Source organism: Erpetoichthys calabaricus, chromosome 11 (assembly GCF_900747795.2).
Source record: "Erpetoichthys calabaricus chromosome 11, fErpCal1.3, whole genome shotgun sequence".
Taxonomy (NCBI): Eukaryota; Metazoa; Chordata; class Cladistia; order Polypteriformes; family Polypteridae; genus Erpetoichthys; species Erpetoichthys calabaricus.
In genome coordinates, this window is record NC_041404.2 from 42,634,046 (window position 1) to 42,648,396 (window position 14,351).

The 14,351-nt window shown below is 38.8% G+C and overlaps 1 protein-coding gene and 1 long non-coding RNA gene across 47 annotated transcripts in view; one reads left to right on the forward strand and one right to left on the reverse strand.

Annotated features, from left to right (window-relative positions):
- The window catches only part of LOC114660360 (uncharacterized), an 80,618-nt gene extending 69,429 nt beyond the window's left edge, over window positions 1–11,189 (forward strand). Inside the window, exon 3 of the long non-coding RNA XR_007936297.1 lies at window positions 10,007–11,189. This is a non-coding gene — a long non-coding RNA (uncharacterized LOC114660360). The remainder of the gene's footprint in view (window positions 1–10,006) is intronic.
- Window positions 1–14,351, reverse strand: part of LOC114660357 (protocadherin alpha-C2-like) — a 480,950-nt gene that overhangs the window by 46,050 nt on the left and 420,549 nt on the right. The gene's annotated exons all lie outside the window — the stretch shown is intronic.

A 14,351-nucleotide genomic window follows, 5' to 3' on the forward strand; every position in this document is an offset into this window, starting at 1 on the left:
TATACTGTATGTTTATGATGTGTGGAGAAAAAAAATTGAGTACTCTTTTTGGAAAATGCATACTGACAGGGGGAGAAGATTCAAACTCGGTCTGTGACTTTTATTTTATATACGAGTAGATGAGCATCATCAGTATCATAAAACCTGTGTTAATAAGGCAAATATACTGCAACATATCAAAAACCCAAAGTAAATCTGGGTGTGATCATCCATCCATTATCCAACCCGCTATATCCAAACTACAGGGTCACTGGGGTCTGCTGGAGCCAATCCCAGCCAACACAGGGTGCAAGGCAGGAAACAAACCCCGGGCAGGGTGCACACACACACACACACACACACTAGGGACAATTTAGAATCGCCAGTGTGCCTAACCTGCATGTCTTTGGACTGTGGGAGGAAACCAGAGTACCTGGAGGAAATCCATGCAGACATGGGGAGGACCCGGGAAACTAACCCAGGTCTCCTAACTGCAAGGCAGCAGCGCTACCCACTGCGCCACCGTGTCTCCCAGGTGTGATCATGTGGTTCTCTAAAACTAAAAGTATATAAAAAGTCACATTTACTTGAAGAAACAAAAGTTATTGAGAAATACATAAAATTGAGAACCCAAATTCTTAAAAGAAAAAAATATCATCGGGTGCTCTCCTAGAAAAGTCTTCAACCCCTGTCTACCTATTGAGGTAGTGTTGGATTGGTACAAAAGTTTTGACTGTGGTATCGATACCAGCTTTCGAATCTCATCACCAGTACCAAAACGGTTTTGAAGCAAATAACCGTTAACTCCAAGACGATTACAATTGGGAGTCTTCTCGAGTGTGATGAGACAAGCTTTGCACTCCTGTATTTGGAGATTCTCTGCCATTCCATTCTGCAGATTATCTCAAGGTCTGTAAGGTTAGGTGCAGGCCATTCATGGACAGCTGCTTTCAAGAGCTGAAGCAGATATTCAAATGGGTTCAAGTCCAGACTCTTGCTGGGCCATTCAAAGACATTTCCAGCATTGTCTCCAAGCCACTACTGGGTTGTCTTTGCTTTGTGCTTAGGGCCATTGTTCTGTTGGAAGGTGAATCTTTAGTCCAGTCTGAAGTCCAGAGATCTCTGGGGCAGGATTTCATTAAGGATATCTCTTTACTTTGCTCTGTTCAGCCTTCCCTCAACCCAGTCTACTCTCCCAGTTCCTGCCACTGAAAGACATACCCACTGCAGCATGGTGCTGCCGCCACCATGTTTCATTGTTGGAATGGTATTACACAGGTGATGAGTAGTGCTGGGTTTCTTTCAGATGTGATTCTTAGAATTGAGACCTGACAGTTAAATCTTGTTATCAGGTAAGAGGACCTTGTTTCTCATAGTGTAAAAGTCCTTTAAGTGCTATTTTACAAACTCCATGCAAGCTTTCGTTTATTTGTCTTGCCACTCTGCCATAAAGTCCTAATTAGTGGAGTGCTGCAATAATGGTTGTCGTTCCGGAAGTTTCTCCCATCTCCACACTAGTTCCCTGAATGACCTTTGGGTTCTTGGTCACCTCTTTTACTAAGGCCCTTATCCTCTGATTGCACAGTTTGTCCTTCCTGCCAGTTCTATGAAGGGTGGTTACTCCAGATTTATTCCAGACTTAAGAATGATGGAGGATAGTGTGTTTTTGGGAACCTTCATTGCTGCAGAAATATTTGTCTCCTTCCCCAGATCTGTACTCCAATGCAATCCTGTGTCTAAGCTCTGCAGGCAATACCTTCGACCTAATGGCTTGGCTTTAACTTTGATATGAATTTTCATCTGTGGGACCTTCTACAAGACAGGTGTGTGCTTTTCCTAATCATGTCCCGTCAATCAGTCACGAAAAAAGCAAATTTTAAACAATTTCGGCATAAGGCTGCAACATAACAAAATCTGAAAAAGTGGAGGGGTCTGAATACTTTTTTAAGGCACTGTAAGCCCTCAATCAAGCTACGATTTTAAATTTTTAACTGATAGTAGTGAAAATAGTTAGGTATTGATTTAAAATCTTTATTGATTTGAACTTCTATACTGCTATTAATGTCCAAAACAAATCCTCTTTATTGGCCTGCGGTAATTTTGATTAGCATGGGCATCAGCTTGGCTAAAGGACACAATTTAGTGATCTAGACATGAAAGTGATTTTAAAATGATTAGTAATTTGTGTAATGATTGTTAATTCCACATGGAGAGAAGCCATATTTGGAATACATGGTTGTACTGAAAAAAACAGATGAAACAAGAACACGAAGAGCAGCTAGTCTTGAAGGTACTCATCTTCATCATAACCTGCACACTTACATAAGTATAATTCAATAAGACCCTTTTGAAATACAGTTCTTATTTTTGCTAAATTTGGTTCAATTAATTTTGGTTTACATCAATAGCAATTTTAAATTTTTTGGCTGAATAGGGGTATTTTGGGTGATTGCCTTATTCCCACAGGGATTATGGGGCTAGAAGGTTTATCTTTGAATAGCAGCAACATGGTGAGCAGGTACATGCTTTGGTAAGGGGTACTGGTGTTGAATGATGCTGAGGTCTAAAGACAACCATTTGGTCTGCTTATGCCAAGCTAGTAAGTACACATGGAGCGCTGTAAAGCAGGTACGTAGAAGTATAGGTTTCATTAAGCCTGCTGAACATGTGGGGTGCTATAAAACCCACATATTTAGTATTCATATGAGGGATGTTCAAAAACTTTCTGCACTTTTTAACTCTCATCACTTTTCTACATAGTCACCTTCCTTTACCTATGCAATTTCCCAGTGTCGTACCAACTTTTTAATGCCATCAGGAAAAAATGTTTTTGTTTGAGCGCGGAGCCACTGATGCATTGCTGCTTTCACATCATCATCTTTCTTCATTCCTCGTGGTTGTGGCTGTAGTTGGACGTCGGGAGCGCTCGGCATCCATCACACTAGTACGGCCATTTTCGAACATTTCAATCCACTCCTAGATGACTCTGTGAAAGAACTTTATCCCCATACTGCGCATGCATGTGGAGATGAATGTGTTCCCGGCACACCTTCTGCCCACAAAAAGCGTATGACAGAACACTTTTCCTGTTTGGTGCAATTTATAAGTTTTGCAGCCATCTTCGCCACTGGGTGACAACTGTTTTACTAAACTGCAAGGGCAGCCAGCTTGCCAGATAGAGCTGGTCACATGACCCTCTCAGACACGACCAATTACTACTCCCACCTTCACCGTTTCCAACGAAAATATAAAAGTGTGGAAACTTTTTGAATGTCCCATAGTTAACTATAATTATGTAGTGTAGGTGAACCAAAATAACAGAGGAATTTCCACGATAATACAAAAGGGTGCTGAAAGATTAAGGGTGTAAAGGACTGAGTGAGTTTTCTTAGACCGCTCCTCAGCTGCCCCTTCACATTTGTGCATTGTATGGTATGGCCTGTTCCCCAGTTGTACCATATGCTCCCTAACAGATGTGCCATCTTTAGTCAGTACTTCAAGGCATCTTTTCCTAACTCTAAGGTGTGAACTTGATCGTTCCCTTTGTAAGGAGCAGCTCCTTTGTTGCCATCTAGTGGGCAGGAGGTTGTACAACCTATTGCCATCTCTCCATAGTCTTACTTGCCCTCTGTGAAACAAGGTTAGACACAACTGGCAACTTCTTGGTTACCCGAGCTGAAGCACTTTGTTGCTAGGTCTTTCGAAGCACCCACTGCACATACCTGCCTTACCACTATCTAGCACCCCTTCACTTCTTACACTGGTACTACTGCTAGTGTGGTACTGTTTTCACTTGTGTAGGTATTCTTCTGGAATTTATTCTGCCTTTATAATTGTAGCTTTACCCATGGCAACCTCTTTAGCCAGACATCCCCGCCCATTTTGTGTCTAAGGAAAAATTAAAGGTTAGGATATGCTGTTTATGCTGATGGTTCTGACACATTGCCTAGGTGACTGGCAATGCAGCCAATTATTTTAAATCATTTTCCAAAAATGTACTTCAAAGGGAACTTGGTGGTTTGTTCATACTGCAACACCACAATGAATGCAGCTTCCAGTTGCCAAGGCAACAGCAGTTCACAGAAGCGTTCAGCTGTGGCCCAGGTGATTACAGAGCTAGTTATTAGTATCCACAACATCCACACATGATGGAACACTAGTGAAGTGCCACCAGTCTCTTTAAGAATAGCCTTTTTAGCTACAAAGGTTTCCTTTCATGTTTTTTTTTTTGTTTTTCTTCAGTTAGTCATGAGGCAAGGGTGTAAAATTGAGAAAAAAAAAATCTTCATGAAAATCTCTTGTAGTAAATGATTTTAATTGCTAAAAATAAAGCATTTAAATGTTTATTTAATGGTGTTTCTATTTAAAATGACTTATAAATTAGAAGTACTTGGATTGGAATCGGTAAACCAGTGACACAGCTATGGGGGTGGTTTGTACCAGGCTTTGACTAATGTCTGTAAACTGACACAGATAGCACTTACATCAACCGCGTAAATCTAATTTTATCTTAATGGCAGGCCCACTCTCCAACAAAATGTTACTTGTATGTTTGATGGGGAGAAAAATACAAAGCAGGACTAAAAATAATAATAAGGCAAAGTCAGGCCTAATTCCTAAAAAAAAAAAAAAGACTAAAATCCTCATTATTCAATAGCATTTCAAAATTATTTAATACAGTAGCTACAAGTCAGATGGATACTTCTAAGAAAAAGAGACGAAAATTTGATTTGTAAAACATTCTTTCTGTACTGCTTATACAGGGTCACTTGCAGCTGGTATCTGTTCTCTCAGAATTATGCACAAAGAGGCATCCACACTTAAATGGAGTGGGTAGCAATATACACATATCCACACTCCTTTATATTGAGCAACTATAGTTGCCAACCCAGGTAACCTGCATGTCTTTGGGATGTAGCCGGAAACCTGTACAGACACAAGGAGAATATACAAACTTCATACAGACAGTGACAAGGCCTATAATGAAAATATGGAACTCTGTAATCGTGAAACAGCAGCACTAATCACAGTAAAACTATGCCACCTATTGAAAAAAATAACAAACATCAGAATTTCGAGTATAAGAATTACTACTACTGCGTAAAGCTTGAAAATGTATTGCAGTGTGGAAAGGCAAAGAAAAAGGAAACCATGAAAGTTAATATTTAAGATACTGAAGTCCGGCCTCAACAAACATCACCTATCTAGCCATCAGGTATTACAGTATTTTAAAGAAACGCTTTCCCCCCCAAAAAAAAATTATACTGTAATATACACACGCACACAAGGTGAGTCAGAATTATGTTAACACTAATGGTACTGCTATGTATATACGTATATGCAATTTTTGTGGACAATTTATGTGCCATATATGGTACATGTGTTGAATATGATGGCAAACGGGTTGAGACATTCCTATAAATCATCTTGCACATATGAAGTATGTTTTGTGAATAAGTTGTTTCCGCCATTCAAATGTTAATATTACTTTGACTCACCCTGTATATATTTTAAAGTTTACTTACTCCAAGTAGTTTGTGATTGCAAAGAAAAATTTTTAATCTCATGCTTTTGTGGAGAAGAGACATAACAAAGGTTGTGATAGAACATTTCCAGTGGTGACTAGTGCTGGACAATAGCAAATGTTTTAAAAAGTTGATGAAAAAATCTCATTTTGTTCGTGTTGCATAATCCACACATCAAGGCATCCAGTTGTATGCTCAAAATTTACTAAACTCTTGTGTTTTTTGTGAAAATATTGTTAAATAAATAATTCCAGAAGATGAAGGTAGTCCAACAAAAGGAAGCCTCTTCACATGGGGGTTACACTTTTGAATTGAAACAGGACTATTGACCAATGAATGAAGCGGAGTGGGAGGGGTGGGTCTTTGATTCAAAAGCGCAACCATGTTTTTAGAAAAATAATACATTCAAATTTTGAGCATATGACTAGATGACACAATGTTTGCATGATACAGCACAAGGGATGTGAGATATTTTCGTGGATGTTTTATATTGTTGGCTATTGTCCAGAGCTGGTTACCTTTGTGTCTCATTCTGTCAGAAACTTTAAGTCCTTTCTCCATGAAAACGTGAGAAAACTACAAATTACATAGGTTAAGTAACATATAAAATAAAATGTATTAATTTTTAAATTAATATGCCTATCATTAAGAAATATTGCCGTATCAAGGGCAGGCAACAAGGTGATCACCTCATACCGGTGTTCATTTTCTTGATTTATACATACTGACCTATACAGGGTAGTGGGAGGAAAGGGGGGAGGCCAGTGTGGGATTGTGGGGATCATGGCAAACCTACCATAGAGAGAAATTCTAGAGAAAACTCACAAAGATAAAATTTTGCACATTTTTTTTTTTTCTTTTCACGTTTCTGTAAGAAAAGAACATCACATCAATACCATACCACCTAAATGCAAAATAAATTATATCTAAGAGGCAATAAAACCAAAATAAGTCTCTAGTACCTCTGAACTTAACTTGCCAGTCTGTCAGGTAGCTTACACTGCTGACTGCTCTAATATAATCACAAACTTCTATGAAATAGAAATATGATTATCCCTACCCATTTTTCAAGTCTGCAGTATCTTCACTATTTTCTGCAAAGTACACCGCATCACCCACTGAAGTATTGCAAGGTGTCATGTCAGTTTTTAGGCAAGATAGCTGCTGTGGAGATCTTTTTGTGTGCCAGAAGCAAAGGTCTGTGACATGTTTGTGTTATATATATTACCAGCTGTGTAAGCGTGTTTTGTAAAAATCCTGGTGTCCACTCTGGGCATCTCTCTCCTAGGAGGATTCGTTTTGCTGACGTGCTCGACTCACTTGTGTATTTGCGGCAGGAGGAAAAGTAAAATGGATACCGTTTTACTGATGTTAGTGGCTAAGTGACTTTGTCTTTCTTCTGAGGTTTCATTTTGCTGACATGCTATCCTCGCTTGTGTTATTAGTGGCTAAGCGAGTTTTGTGTTTCCTCGAAGGCGGAGTCCTTACCCCGACTCCACCTCTCACTTCCAGGCCGGACAGACACGTACACTTCCACGTATAGACGTTTATATATAAGATGCCAAATTGAGATTTAACACAAGATTTTTTTGTTATTTTTGTAGGTGCTTATAATACAATGGCCTTGTTTTGCTTCTTGCCTTCTTTTCAACTAACTTTTAGGAAGGCATTCAAATTCAAGTTGTACTTGCTCAGGTATTTTGTTAAAAGTTCAGGTTTAAGGTCATTATTTAAGCTTAAGCTATGCAATTATTTATTTTTTTTTATTTGTGTTAATTCTAAATTAATTTTGTAATTCAGTGTATTTTTTATGATTACATGTTTTAATGTTAGATGTGATTGATCACAATTAATTACATACAATGATTCAATTAATTAGTAGATTTATTTTTGGTGGAGTATTCTTTTAAGTAGCCAAAGCAGAAACCAGCGCTGATGTAATGTATAAGTGTACACTCACACATAAACACATACTGTTATTCGCTCATACTGAGCCAGTTTAGAGCCCTTTTACTTAGGATAAACATCCTTAGTATTCATGAGGAAGCCGGGGAACCCAGGAAAATATTGACAAACATAAGGTTAAAGAGTGATTTCTGTTCTATGAACGAACTAAGAACTGGCCTTAGGCCCTCTGGCTTCAAGTCATTAGCCTTATCACTGCCATGCTGTCTATCACAATAAACAAGACATTTACATTATTAATATTTTAGCGTAAGGTTTCTCTACTGGCATATTACATTTTTTGCATTTGCTGTAATGCAGTACGAGCATTATAAGTTAAATGACTTCCCCAGTATATTTATCAATGGTAGGTACTAAAGTTTTTTAGTGTAACTTATTGGTCCCTGTGATAGTACGTTGATTACAACAGAATAACAGGAATTCGAACTCCACTTAAACAAATTAAGAGGTGTTGAATATTAGTATTTTTTCAGAAAACTACACATGGATTCCCCAAATCCTATTGTGATTTGGAGATTTTCCGTGCACTGGAGTGGTTTTAATATCCCAAATCTCTGACCAGAGCAGAGTAATATATTGGTTTACTTTTCCTATCCACAAAAAATATCCATCTTTCATTCAATTTTTTTCATGTATATCTCAACAATCAGTGCTTGAGTTGGACCAGATTATGTTCACCTCTTTCTACCTAGAGTATCATCACGTTTTCTTAAGTACTGTATACATTATACCTACTGCACTTAAACCTTCATGTAGAACCCAAAACTTGTTCTTGAAAGGTGTTGTATTGTGGCACTAGGAGTTTCACTTGGACCCTCAAACAACCAAGCCCTCTTCAATCAAATGGTATTGTTTCATGGCGCTCAGTTTCATGAGGGACCTACCTAGAGCATCAGCACCTTTTTTCTGACGTACCTATGCTCTTTGATTGCATGGTAGTGTATCACCATAAACAGAGTAATTTGACACAGCAATTTGGTTCCACTTCAAACACTGTCAATTATATTTATTTCATAATAAAAGAACAAAGCAATAGAGTTGGAGATATCGTCGTAACCTCCAAGGTGTTTAATTCTTCATTGGGCTACCATCTTTATATTTGCCTGTTCACATGATCTGCTCTAATTTAACAACTATTGTTTCACCACAAAGAGAAACAATTTAATTATCTATGTGTCATGGAGTATGGGTTAGAAGAACTTTGTTTGTGTGATAGGCTGGTGCTCCTTTCAGATTGCATTGATACCATGTCAACATTGCTGCTGATTTGGACTCTGTGACTTGCTGCAATGCTAAATTGAACAAGCAAGTCCAAAAGATGGATAATACCTGTCTGTAAATTAACAATTGTAGCATGATACCACTATCGTACTACTACTATTGGGTGAGGCTGTCTCTCCCCTCACCCGCATGAGATTATAGGGTGATTAAAATTTTAAACCTAAAGGCCTCCGTGCACAATGAACAGTAAACTGTTATCTTAAAGATGCTAATTTGAGGACCTTAAGATGCTTAGAAACAACTAATAAATCAGCAGAGCTAGTTATCCACCAGGTTCTGTTTTTTCTCTCGCATTCGAAGGACATTTATGTTCTGTTAACAAGGAACCATAAACTGGCCCAATGTGGATGAGTCTCTGTGTGTGTGTGTGTGAGCATAATTGTATTTTGTGATTGACTGACCAGCCATTCCTCCTTGCACCCAGTGATGCTGGGATGGGCACTCGCTTCCCATAACCTTGATCTGGAAAACATGGACTAAATTAGCATTTTTTGACAATGCAGGTGCCTGGTGAATGATTAATAAAGTAATAACAAAACCTTTTCAGTTTTTGAGTTGGTGACACCATGCTTAGTGCTGCTACTTCACAGCTGAGTCCAGAGTTTTCATATTCTCCTTATTTTGGTGTGGGATTTTTTCACCCACATTCAAAGATGTGTGATTTAATTGATAACTCTAACCTAGTTCATTCTGAATGAATGTGGGTGTTTATGCTATTGTGGCTTACTCATTTTGAGCATCATTTGAAGGAAGCACACATTTTAGAAGGAACAGCAAGCTCTGCTCCTAAACAAGCACAGCAACAGTTCACAAACCAAGCCAGTGGGGTATCCTCTGGGTATTTTCATTTTATCGCACAACCCAAAGCTATGTGGATTAATTGCTGACACAAAATTGGAGTCACATAGGTGCATACAGTATGTTATTATACCTTGATGTTTGGTGTCCCATTTAAACCTGTAAAGATAGGCACTAGCTTCTCGTGGCTTTGAATTGATGAGCTTCAAAATGGAGGGACGAATGGAAGTATGGCAACTGCATTTCTTGAATGGAAAGGGATGCTAATATCAGAATCCACATGAAACATGATGCTGCAGCAGGAGATTAAACTTGGCTCCATGCTTTATTACCCTACATTGTCTGTGTAAATTTTTTTAAATTTTATTTTAATAGTGAATCAATGAATCAGAGGAGCATGCAGTAATTTTAATTTACTTGTAAAATTAGTAAAAAGTAAAGTGTGCTTTGTCTTTCAGATCCTTTGGATGAAATTAGATTCTGGGTTGGATTCATTTAACCCAATAAACAGAAGGGCACAGTAAGCATTTTGTTAAAGAATCTTCAGTCACTGCCTACACACCAAGCTTAAAAAGTGAATGCTTTATGGCGACTCCAGCTGGCTTATACGTGGTAAAAAACAAATTAAAGACTGCAGAGACTTCTTCGTTGGCATCATGAGGTGTGAACAGAAGATAAATATTCGATGGAGAAAGAGGCAATAAGCGCACATGACAGCCTGCTTGGAGGGACGGGAGGTGCCTGTGATCACAAGGACAGCTGACAGGATTTTCATCTTGAGCTCAGCAACTGTGCAGGCAGTAAAATGTTTAGATCGACATTTGAATGGTGAAAGCTCTGTCTGAAGATGCAAGACTGCTACTCCTTCTGTATTTTAATAGGAATCGGAGGAAACATTTTTTGAGAGACACTTTTGAAAGCAGTTGTTTTGGAATTTAATTAATGAGAAAAGCAGTCTGTACCTTACTTCCATTTTTTGAGATTTAGATTGATGTGCAGAACTGAGAGGAAGATGAAAGGGTCAAGCAGGCCTGTCACTTTATAAGAAACTCATTAAATATGTGGAAATAACAAGCAAGTAACTCAGTTAACCATAGCTGATGAGGAGTTTAATATCTGAACACCAAAGTACATTAATCAAGCTTCATCTGGAATAATAATGTGGGGGAAAATAAACATGTCAGTGACTAAATAGCAAGGAAGCAATTAATCTGGTGAAATATAATATGCATAAAGTCTGTCCTCTTGGCTCACACTATCGTCTTGAGATTAGACCCTGCTGTCAGGGAAAGTGCTACAACAACACACATAAGCAACAGCAGCTTTGTCTTCCTATCTTTTGATCTGAAGCACCCTCTGCATGTTATGTCTGTTGCTATCTCTGATGCTTTTTGAATGGCTGGTTCTCCTTATTTATCCGCCATGTATTGTGGCCAGCTCCTTCAGTCTGTCCTGTCATCTATCCCTTTGTCTGTCTGCAATGCTATGCAGCCAGCTACATTTAAGAATATAAGAAGTCTCACAAATAAATGCATACGGTTTACCAAGCTTATCTGGTAAGCTAATCGACAAGTTGCCTTTTAAATTTTAGGATGCTTGCTAACTCTAAATTTGCTTTTCTGTGCTTCTGTTCATTTTTGTGTCATGAGTATGCAATGTTTTCTTGTATAAGAAATGTGTGCTGCTTTATTTTGTAAAATAGAGATGACAGGACAATGATAGTACTGCTGCTTCATGGCTCAGGAGTCCTGTGCTGGAATCTGTCTACATGAATCTTGCACTGCTTGCTTTGGATTTACTGTTATAATACAAAGAGGGGTGTGTTAATTTAAATACAACCTTGAATTATAATGATTTTGCATTGACTGTGTTCTACAATGAACTACTGCCATCCACAGTTAATGCTTTATGCACAATGCTGCTTGAGTTAATCTAAAATGAATTAAGCAAATTTGATAAAGGATGGTTGGAGACAGGGTGGGGTGCAAAAGTTAGTGCTGATAGATTCACAATTGTGCCCAAATGCTGTCTCTTTTGTGTTTTTCCCTGTGACTGCTAAGGTTTTTCCCAGGATACTCCCAATTTTACTCCTACATACTGTCATGTATATGTGCTGCGGGAGTGTGGAGGCTTAGTGCAGGAGCCCAAACTGTGAACAAGTTTGGGTGAAGCACAGCCTCTCTTCCTTCTCCAGCCTAAGAACAAACCAAAGATGAATGTGTTAGGTTAAATGCAAACTTGAATTATAGTGATTTTGCATGTGTGTGCTTTCTATAACAAACTACCCACATCCTCAATCACTTAATGCTTTTATTTATGTCTAAGAACAGAGGAGGAGCTCACAAAAGAGCACTCATCTCACTTTTGGACCATCCAGGAAGTTCCACCTCTTCCAGTCCCTTCCCTATATACAAAAGGAGACACCCAGAAGTTAACATTCATTATCTAATCGCCACACAAGCTTGTAGAAGCCCTCAATCTAAAGACCATGGAATGATATTTTTGTTCCATTTTTTTTGTTTTGTTTAATTTGCCTAACATTGTTGCCGTTAAACATGGATTTCCAGGAGATCTCAACACTTCATCTGGTCTTGTTTTGGTTCTCTCTGAAATTGACCTTTCTGAATTGGCCTACAGAGTGCATGAGTGGATCCAGCAATGTATTGGTGGGACACTCAAGGTTGGTTTATTCCTTACATTCAATACTTCCAGGGTAGGCTTTAGCTGTCTGCAACACTGAACTGGATAAGCAGATTTCATAATGTTCTATTATTTGAATGGGTGGATATTATAATGATGTGCATGTGAAAGGCACAATATAAAACACTTATTGATTAAATACTTGTACAGTGCAGTCATTTCTGAGCAGTATCATCTTTCTGCCCTTTCATCTATGTGTCATCCTGTCTGTCAACATATCTATCTTTGTGCCATTTTGTCTTCTATTTTGCCCATAACCAGTGCTGTCTAGATAGCTAAATATGTCTTGTCTGTTAGTCAACACGTTTGCAATGCTATTAAATGGCTGGATCTGTTTCTACTGCTTACTGGATAGTTGTCTGTCTGTGCACTGTACAGTTAGGTCCGTAAATATTTGGACAGAGACAACATTTTTCTAATTTTGGTTTTGTACATTACCACAATGAACTTTAAATGAAACAACTCAGATGCAGTTGAAGTGCAGACTTTCAGCTTTAATTCAGTGGGGTGAACATAAAAATGTGAGGCAACTAAAGCATTTTTTGAACACAATCCCTTCATTTCAGGGGCTCAAAAGTAATTGGACAAATTAAATAACTGGAAATAAAATGTTCATTTCTAATACTTGGTTGAAAACCCTTTGCTGGCAATGACCGCCTGAAGTCTTGAACTCATGGACATCACCAGATGCTAGGTTTCCTCCTTTTTAATGCTCTGCCAGGCCTTTACTGCAGCAGCTTTCAGTTGCTATTTGTTTCTGGGCCTTTCTGTCTGAAGTTTAGTCTTCAACAAGTGAAATGCATGCTTAATTGGGTTAAGCTCAGGTGACTGACTTGGCCATTCAAGAATTTTCCACTTCTTTGCTTTAATAAACTCCTGGGTTGCTTTGGCTGTATGTTTTGGGTCATTGTCCATCTGTATCATGAAACGCCGCCCAATCGATTTGACTGCATTTAGCTGGATTTGAGCGGACAGTATGTCTCTGAACTACTCAGAATTCATTCGGCTGCTTCTGTCCTGTGTCACATCATCAATAAACACTAGTGTCCCAGTGCCACTGGCAGCCATGCATGCCCAAGCAATCACACTGCCTCCACCGTGTTTTACAGATGATGTGGTATGCTTTGGATAATGAGCTGTTCCATGCCTTCTCCATACTTTTTTCTTGCCATCATTCTGGTAGAGGTTGATCTTGGTTTCATCTGTCCAAAGAATGTTTTTCCAGAACTGTGCTGGCTTTTTTAGATGTTCTTTAGCAAAGTCCAATCTAGCCTTTCTATTCTTGAGGCTTATGAGTGGCTTACACCTTGCAGCGCACCCTCTGTATTTACTTTCATGCAGTCTTCTCTTTATGGTGGACTTGGATATCGATACACCTACCCCCTGGAGAGTGTTGTTCACTTTGTTGGCTGTTTTGAAGGGGTTTCTCTTCACCATGGATATGATTCTGCGATCATCCACCACTGTTGTCTTCCGTGGACATCCAGGTCTTTTTGCGTTGCCGAGTTCACCAGTGCTTGCTTTTTTTTCTCAGGATGTACCAAACTGTAGATTTTGCCACTTGTAATATTGTAGCAATTTCTTGGATGGGTTTTTTCTGTTTTCGCAGTTTAAGGATGGCTTCTTTCACCTGCATGGAGAGCTCCTTTGACCGCATGTCGTCTGTTCACAGCAAAATCTTCCACATGCAAGCGCCACACCTCAAATCAACTCCAGGCCTTTTATGTGCTTAATTGATAATGACATAACGACGGACTTGCCCACTCCTGCCCATGAAATAGCCTTTGAGTCAATTGTCCAATTACTTTTGAGCCCCTGAAATGAAGGGCTTGTGTTACAAAAATGCTTTAGTTGCCTCACATTTTTATACAATCATTTTGTTCACCCCACTGAATTAAAGCTGAAAGTCTGCACTTCAACTGCATCTGAGTTGTTTCATTTTAAAATTCAATTGTGGTAATGTACAGAACCAAAATTAGAAAAAAGCTGTCTCTGTCCAAATATTTATGGACATAACTGTATGTCAACACACTGTACATACAGAGCTGACATTGTTTACCTGTTCTTGCCTTGCCTGACAGTATGGTCTGCATCTCAAAATGG